Below are 9,679 nucleotides of genomic sequence, written 5' to 3'. Positions count from 1 at the left end.
TGATCTCGATGACGCAAGAATAAAATTATGGTTACTGCTAAAACTAGGTAGGCGCTATGCCTGTTGAAGAAAGATGATGATGAACGAAAATAATAAAACTCGGTTTTGGCTATTCGCCGGTTTTCGATTTGGGGACGCTCTGGATAGCTGAAAAAGCGGCATATACACTGGAGATATTGTGTCCATGCTAGGTTACTCTTTATATCTAACTTCTGATGACCTGTAGAGAATAAAATCCAGATTACTTTTGTATTGCTTTGATACGGTCGTCCGTGACATCCCTACATAGAGAGTGTTAACGCAGTCTCCGATAGAGTGCAAATATTAACGGTGTAATACATCATAAAGAAGCTTATTTCTATTACTAAACCAATTAAAAAATAATCTTTAGAATAAAATTAAAATGCCTACTGAAGAAATGACTAATATTTTAAATGTTTACTACTATGCTGCTATTACAATAGAAAAGATTCGCAATATTTCTGAGTCCTGACTTTGAGCATTCTGTGGGAAATATTGGAAGCACCAAATCATGTAGATGTTATTGTAGCATGTTCTTTCGATGTGCAGTTTCTTTGGGATTAGCCTCCCAGTGGTGCAGCAATAAGTCTGTTAGTTTATAACGATAAACATCGGATTCCACTAGCCCATTGTGTAGCTTTGTGCCTAAGAAAAAACAACAACAAATGTTTGGATTATTTAATAAAAATAATGCGAAGTCCAGTCCACGTAAATATAACAATTTTATTTTTTTCATATTTTCTATAGCGTTTCTACAGCCAGGTTCATTTGTAAGTTGTAGACCTGGTTTCATAAGTAAACTTTTCAACATAAACTCCGAAGCTTTTTGTTATCTGTGCTATGCCCACCACCAATATCGTATCCGTATTTCTAGCGTTATAAGCTCTCAGTCTTTCCATCGGGGAGAAGGGGGGGGGGGCGTGAAATTAATGTAAGCCTAACTTAAAATACAAGTTTCAATACAAACTCGAGATATACGTTTAACTTAGCTACTTAGCTCTGATCGATAAAGAAAAATGAAAACTTGCAGAGTAAATGAGTAACAGAACATGTGCGATAATTGTCGCTGAATAACTTTTCTGCCACTCAACTAACTCACCACTAAACGCTTAGTAACTTCTCGTTAAATATTTCACTCAAATAACTACTTAACTACTATTTTCTTACTCATTACTGGTATTTATAACTAATGTACACTTATCTAAATATTAATCTAAATTACTAGATTCTTGACGTCACCGTGAACTCTCTAGATATTCTAGGTCTATTTTTATAAACTTATTTGATCTTAACGTCGTGCGCCTTCTACCTAACATCTAGATTAAAACATCGAAAATGTAACTTACAAAATTATCAAATCTTTGGTAGCAAATAGAAAGATTGAGAGAATAAAAGTATATAAAACACCAGGGCCAGACAAGGTTTTTCCGGGGTTCAAAAAGAGGTCAGGGATCAAATATCGAGCTTCCTTTTTTAATTTGTAGCAAGTCAATAGAGAATGTTACTCCAATTTTGTTAAGGTGGTAATAAGTGTTGGTAATTATCTTTCTATAAAAATCAATAGTTTTGCATCACTTAGTATACCGTGCACAGTTTTTTTTCTCTCCTTATCTAAGAAGATCCCCGATAGTTCAGCGGTAAATTTGCTAGCTTATAACGCTATAATCCGAGATTTGATTCTTCCCAGTGGACTGGGGGCAGATAGCCTATTGTGTAGTTTTGTACTTAACAAAAAACAATTATCTAAGAAAAGATACTGACTTTCTTGGAAGGATTCACAGGAGGGATACCAGGATGATTCTGGGGATGAAGGATTATCTTACAAAGTTCTTTTCTCTTGAGCAAAGAAGGGTAGGTGGTGATCTTATTGACGTTTAAAAGATCATCTCATGGACTGGCAGTATTAAGGCCTCTTATTTTTTATGGTGTATTCTGAAGATGATAGGATGAGAGGATATATGTTTAAGATTTGGTAGAGATAGTCTAAGCTCTAGTTAAGGCGGTTTTATTTTTTTAACAGGGTGATTAACTTGTGTAAAGAGTTGCTGTCGATAGTAGCGGAAGCACGCACTTTTTTTTTCTTTTTTTACAGAGAGCAATCGATGATTTCCAATAAAGTAAAAGGTGGGTTTGAATTTTTAATGCTTTCAAAGGTTGGTGAACAAGGACAGCCATGAAGGACCAAATGGTCCCTAGTTGTCTGTCGGCATTGGATATGACAACTTCAGTGTAGATGACATATTATTACATATATTCTCTGCTTTCAACCATAAATTCTTAGAATTATGTTTCTGTCAGTTGAACATGCAGTTGAGCATTCACAAGAAAGGAAACAGCTTCTGTTTTTATAAAATTATAATTTTTAGACTGGTTAACCGTTGAGCAGACTTATATTTGAAAATCCTTGTTTACTTATTCACTAATATGTTTGAACAAGATAATGTGTAAGTGAATTTATTATCATTCACAACGAATAAGTTAGCATGAGATGTTAAACTTAGTTTTAAAATATACAACGTGATTTTAATTGTTATATGACTTACTTCACTCCGAATGTTATTGGAATACTTCCTGTCAAATGCATGAGTGATCAAAACACTTTTTTTAGTCTATAGCCTTAAGTACTGCGTATTTCATCAATGAAGGTAAGGCTGTAGACCTTACAGATGGATTTGCCTAATCGAACACAGAATTTGTTAACATTTAAAGTTTTCGAGAACTTCTGTCAGTTTGCTAGGTCATGTACTTGAAATAAAATACTTTTTTTTTGTTTATATCGATACTTATGAAAGTTATTTTCTGTTACAAACCTATGTTTAATACTCTAAAATTTGTGTAGATGGCGTGTTAACCAAGATGGAAGATTCTTTAAAATAATTGCGGGTTTTGTAATTTTAATTACAATGTTTCTAGTTTAAGTACAAGTTAAAGGTGTGCGAGTAATTAAGAGTTGCAGCATATATTAGAGAATAAATGGTAAGTTAATTTTTAAGTAACATAGACTGTGTGCTATTAGTTGCATCTTCATTTTAATATTATTTTTACTTTTTGTCACAAAAACACGTTGTGGCATGGCTTGACTTAGAACTTTGAAATTGAAGTTTTATTTTGTGTTTTTTGTCGTTATGTAGTGAATGATCAAACAGTCATTTCAAAAATCGTATTATGAAAAGAATGGAGAGAAAATATATTTTCAAGAGACTGGGTATTTTGTAACACAATAAATTAAAAGTTTTAGACGTTATGATTAATTTTTAGTTTTACTTTGTTCGGTGAGGATATCTTTGTAACACTGTCAGTATCAATGTGTAAAGTGTATTATGTTACTACTACTATGTTTTTATGTCGTTGAAGCAGGTAACTTACTGCAAGTCCTCCACTATTAATAATAACATTATTGATGTTGATATTGGATTATCGAGAAACTATGTTAGTATATATACATAGTAACTCTTGCAGAAAAACGTGAAACATGCCTCTGTATAACTAGTAGTAGTAGTAGTACTAATAAAAGTATTTATATTTATAAAACATTTCAAACACCTTGTTCATTGAAACTAGTCAATATTTTATAGGATCTTGATGAAAAGTAAATTATCATTCATTTCTGATCAAAAGTACTCTTAACTCTGTTGAACTAAAAAGTAACCTATGAATTGGTGAAGCTAATTTTAATTTCTATATGAACTGACTAGAACTAGAAGTATGTACTTTCATAAATCAACACACGAAATTAGAATGGAAATGCATCTTAGTATCATTGGTAAAAATATTAACATTTTTCTGACTATATTGTGAGTATGGTAATTGGTCATTTCAGTGAGGTCCTGGTGTGTCATGTTTAATTGCTTTTCTGTTTTATTTTAATTTTTATTAAAACTAAGATGCCCAATTAATGTCAGGTTTTGAAACTAATATTTCTTGACACTTACACAGATGTGTATATATATATATTATTATTATGGAATTACTTTCACTATTTGGTAACTGATAAAAGAGTTAGAATGCAAAATGCATCACAAAGATAATACTTTATTATTTATTACAAATAGATCAGAACATGCAGTTGATTGTTCCCTCTAGATTTTGTAGTACTTCACAACTTGTACATTTTTGTAGCTCATCATGTCTGAATGATAATCTAGTAGTTGCTATTTAGGCATAGATTGTAAAATTGTTATTAGCCTATTTTGGCCCAATAATACATTTTTGATTTTAAAAGTTAATTATCAAGTGGAACCAGACTGAAACATACTTTAAGTAATCATTGCATTTTATCAATTGAATTGAGTTGAACATTGTTAATTCCTCAAGTATGAACAAAGGTTTACCAACCCAAAGTAGTCTAGATCACTGTACGCTGAACAGAATGTGATACAATATTTGTATGAATAATGCGCAATTATGCTTTGTTTACATAATTGTTGTGTTAAGTAACTCTAGAATTACCAGTGGTATCCATGTGGAACTCATTAGCAACACAATTTTCTAAATTGCTTATGGATTTGTGACTTTTCTGGAGCCTCGTATGTATTTTAAATAGAAAAGGAGACAATTTCACCCAATATTTTAGTCAGTTCTTTATTCTGAGAGTTTTAATAGGCAGAAACATAAAAAAATACACTCCCTACTGGTAGTGTTAGCAAATAGTATAGAACCAAGTTTGTAATCTGAGGGTTAATCAGAAAAATGCCTTTATCAACACAACAGCTAGTAATGTTTGTTGGTAGAAAACACTACACATGAAGTATTTATCAATAACTAGCATTGACTATTGTATATACTTTGCTAGAAATAATGAAATTATTTTTGTTTAAAACTTACTAAGCTGTGCTACTTTCAAAGTTATTTTTGTATTCTTCATGTCAGTAGAAGTAGTGGTAAGAGATATGTATAAACTATTAAATTATATATGCCTAGTGGTATTACTTATGATAAAAGTGATTAATCTGCCTTAGTTTTAGAGCTTAGTGATTAGTGGTATTTGCTAATTGATTGATAAGCTCATTAATTAAATTTTATAATCACTTAGAACATCCTCCTACTACCTCCCTCCCAGAAACAAAAAACAAAGTGTGTGTACTACCTTTATAACTTTTTGCAACCTTTACGCTAACATTGTATATTAATTTTCTTGTCTGCATTCACATTGTTTTCATGTGATAGGTCTCTTCTGAATGTCACCATTTGTGCATTTTGTGAAAAACAATCGTACAAGATAACATGATGTAAAAAATAGTAAATTTACATTTTATTTAACACTTAAGTAACCATAGAGTTAGTGGTGGGTGCTGCCAGCAAATTGCCTTCTCTCTAATCAGCAGCTCAAAATTAGTGACAGTGGAAGATAGCCTTAGTATCTTTCTTATGAAAAAAAAAGGGGTGAAAATGTTTAACTACAATAGAGATAGAACCTGGGGTACTTCTGCTCACTCCCATTATGTAGCTTTATTGTGCTTAACAACAAACAAACATAATGGCAATATTTCAATTACTTAGATAGTTGGAATAATTGAAACAGTAATAATTGCAAACATTAATTTGGATTAGTTTATTATTTTTCTGACATTAAGAAATAATGTTATAATTTCAAATAATCGATTAGGTTAATGCAAACCCTGCTCATAGGTAATTGATTATATTAGTTAATCGATTAACTTGCCCAGATTTACTTAGCTGACTTCAATTTTGAACTTGCTAGTTATTAGAATAAATATGTAGATTTCTTTAATGTTTGAGATATTTTAACTTAATCACAAGATCTGTATGTTCTCTACTAAATAGTTTCCTAGTATAAGCAGGCCTTTTGATCTCACCTCACAAAGTGCAAAATAGCTCTGAGGAGTTACTAGTATTGTATTCCAGTCAGGTCATAATATCATTATCCAGTTATAATCATACACATGTTTTGGCCTGGTTTTGCATGATATATTATTGCTCCTGTCAAAATAAGTTTGAGCTGGAAAGTAATTTATTTTAATATGTTCCAAATGCATTTGGTTTAATAAGCTGCTGTTGAGGCTGTAAAGGGTGCTGCAGTGACTGGGGTAAAAATGTTACAAATGTGTTACAACACATTTCTTATTAGTAACATAACATTATGTTTCAGCTATGATCATTCAGTGTGTGTTTGGCCTAGATTTAGCTTTGAACCTCTTTCCTCATTTCGGGTTGTTTATTGTCTAGTGGATTTCTGTAACATTATTATAGATATTCTTCTTACAACACTATGATCTTATTGTACGTCTCAGGCCAGAAGCAGTTTTTATTTTACTAATTTGGATTCGTTCATACAATGTCTTAGTCCAGATTTATACATATATATGTATTTTTAGAGGGGCAGTTCAGATTCTGTTATTCACTTTTAAGTAAAGTTTTCCAAATACTTGTATAATCAGTGGTCTCAATGTAAGAATATTAGTTTTGTAGTTTTCTTATTTTATACATGTCTAAATGTATCAATTATTGGCTGTGAATTACGTTTCAAGACTTAAGGGTGTTTCTTTTCAACTTCTAAATTTCATGCCCAATTTATATTAAAAACTTGTTTGCTTCTGTGGCAGAAGTTATAAGATACACATTTACTTATGTACATTAGTTTACTAAATTATAGTACAAAATCTAGTCTGAGTTACTTATTTCATTAGAGTTGATGTAATTCAGTATCCTTTTACATTTTTATATATTAGTAGCCTAATAATAATGAGTCTGTTAGGTCTTAAACTCATTTTGCAGTTTTGTATTTTAACAAGCCTTTTATTTCCCTAATAATTTATTTTCATTGATAGCACCTTTACTTGTACAAGTTTTTTCAATTCATTTCCATTGTACTGTATTTTTGCTAAACGTGCAACATATGGAATTAGCCATTCACCTTTTCACTATTATTAGTAAAAACTTTTTCATTTATTCACTCACTTTGCATTGTTTACTGGCTCACACACTAACATTAATTAGTTTTTATCTTATGCACCGAAATTAAATTTTTAATCCTATCTTTAAAAATAAGACATTAGTAGAATTGTATCAAATTGAATATCCGAATAAGCTTTTGAAGCTGAAATACCAAATATCCATTTTCAGTATCAAAAGTTTTCTTGTTTGATTATATTTAAATAATTATAAGTACAAACTATTAAGTTTTCTAAGTTACTGACATATTTTTGATTCAAAGTTGCAAATATTTCATTTAACAATTTAATTTCCATATTGATTAAACAAGGCTAACTGTATGTGTTACATACTGTATATACAATCCTAATGAATGACAGTTCCAGAACGGGGAAAGATACCTTGAAGAAGTAAAAGCAGGAAGATCTTGATTACTTAGTAGAACTGAAATCCTTTATTTTTTACAGTGTTATCATTAATGTCATTGTATTTGATTTATTTTATCCTGACATTCTTTGCTGCAACAGAATTTTAAGTTATTATTGTTTGCTAGTTTTTGATATCCAATGTATAAATCTTCACTTTCTTTATGACTTCTAAGTTATATTTTATAAAGTTAGAAAACACTTGGATTGACCAATCACATTTGTTTAATTTATTAACTTTTTAAAACATAATAATTCATATTTATACAGTTAATTACAGCTGTATTTTTACAGTTGCATTTAATCACAGTCATTATTGTAAAGTGGTTGTTATGTATGTGTGTGTGTGTGTGTGTGTGTGTGTGTGTGTGTGTGTGTGACAAGTTCAATAGGTGATTGTTCATATACTTTAATAATTGTGTGTGAAAGTGCTGGGTATGTAATGCAGACCTGCCTATTTTAAGCTATATAATATGCTTCAAATAATGTAATGTACTTGTTAATAAGTCTCCTAATTGTTCAGTTATTTATCATTCTGTTTGGACATTGAACCAACAGTACTGTTGCATGAAATATGGTGAAAGAACAATGACCTTTTCCAGCCTGTAGAAAACGTTTGGATGCAGGAAATATGGTATGGGTCTTTATGGAACTAACTATCTTCAGTATTAGGAATTGGAAGGCTAAGAATATAGCTAAGAAGAAAACATATTGCTAATTGGTATAATCTTTTTATGGCTTATTTATTTGTTCTTATACTGTTGAATAAAATATGTATTTTTGTTAACAAGATTAATAAAGTGGCTTAGGTTAGGTCACGTATGGTAGAAAGTAACAGCAGAATGAACCATTAGGAGAAAGAAGTGTACAACAAATGGCCAAGAATTGTTTTATATAAAGACAAAAATAATAACTAAGCTTGCAGTTAACACTGTTCACTGTAATTGTTTAGAGAAGGTAAAGATCAAATGGACATGGATGGGTCCAAAGGATCAGGAACTTGAATTTTTAGTTAGTTTGAACTTTGATAATACTGGTGATAAATGTGGAGCTGTAATCATCTTGATAAAAAAAAATCAAGCAAAACAACTTAATAGTATAACTAAGAAAGCATAAGAACTAAAATAATAACGATATTTCTTTATGAATTTGCCCCTGTGTTTTATCACAGTGATGAATATACGTTAATGTTTTTACAGATGAAGTAAGTTTATAGATACACTAATTAAAAGATTGTTATTGCCCTAATATACTGTTTGTTTTTTACTTATTTTTACAAATGTGTGAAGTACATTTCAATAAACTCAATTGAAAAGTATTGGAATTGGTCGTGTAGAAATGAATGTACTTATATTACTTTTACCTCTAATAAATTAGTAAACTGAAAGATCATGGTGATATTTCAAAAGTTCTTCCTGGAGAGTTAAGACTAGAGCTAATGTAAAAATTGGGATAAGTTTTTAAGCGTCATGGTCCAGCATTCCCAAGTACGTCAGACGCTTTGGTAAGAGTGAATAACGATGAGTTCAGGATAAGGTTTTAAGAATACATTTAGTTCTTCCGTGTTGGACAGTTATTTAAAAGTAATTCACACTAGTGGTTCTCAAACGTTTCAGGCTCACGTGCAACTTTTTGTTTAATTTTGTAAAATTACAAGCCCAGATCCAATTTTTTTAAAAAAGATAAAAAATCTAGTAACAAAAATTCATTATTTTTGACACCCATTAATGCGAAGGATGCGATTGTTTTTTCTGGAACGATTGAAAAATATGTGGTACCATTTTTGCCTATTTTAAGGGAAGAAAATACTAGCGAGTTAAGGCAAGTGAGGAGAGTAGTATGTATATGTACGTGGAAAGCTCGGATAGGGCTTATTACAAATTTTATGATTTTTCATATTAACTGTGTCGTGTACCACCGACATTAGCTCCACGTACCACCAGTGGTATGCGTACCACAGTTTGAGAAACCCTGACTCATACCATCGTGCCTGTTATTGTGATATAGAAACTTGAGATGCGTACTACAGCAAAGAGTAGGTTGAAGTGTTAAATTATTACAATTAAACTAAATACAAAGTAATAGATGGGTCACCGCCCTGTTTTCAATGGCTGAAAACAAGGGACGGCTTTGTGCTACGTGGATTGCGCACTGACAGACGTTTGGTTCCGTTTTTCATACTGGAACATCAAGGAGTAAAGTTTGGTCTAACTCTAAGTAATCTTTTAAAACTGCGTTTTTGTACTAAGAAATAAAGGATTATACAATTATAATGGAAGAACAAAGTTATTGCGGGTATTTCTCTAAACCAGCGATTCGCGACCCAAAACTGGGTCACCAAA

The 9,679-nt window shown here is 31.2% G+C and overlaps 1 protein-coding gene across 5 annotated transcripts in view; it reads left to right on the top strand.

The window, feature by feature from the left end:
• The first annotated feature begins 2,861 nt into the window (after positions 1-2,861).
• Positions 2,862-9,679, top strand: part of LOC106460042 (protein phosphatase 1 regulatory subunit 16A-like) — a 74,722-nt gene continuing 67,904 nt past the window's right edge. For 3 of the 5 annotated variants that reach the window (XM_022386665.1, XM_022386664.1, XM_022386660.1), the window contains exon 1: positions 2,879-2,997. The gene's annotated coding sequence lies outside the window, so the exon portion shown is untranslated. Of the gene's footprint in view, positions 2,998-7,895; positions 7,972-9,679 lie in introns of all 5 variants that reach the window. The other 2 variants (XM_022386661.1, XM_013919726.2) reach the window with 2 other exon arrangements.

The sequence above is a fragment of the Limulus polyphemus genome, unplaced genomic scaffold (assembly GCF_000517525.1).
Source record: "Limulus polyphemus unplaced genomic scaffold, Limulus_polyphemus-2.1.2 Scaffold698, whole genome shotgun sequence".
NCBI classification, from domain to species: Eukaryota; Metazoa; Arthropoda; class Merostomata; order Xiphosura; family Limulidae; genus Limulus; species Limulus polyphemus.
The sequence above is the reverse complement of the archived record's forward strand: the minus strand, read 5'-3'. Positions and strand labels throughout refer to the sequence as shown.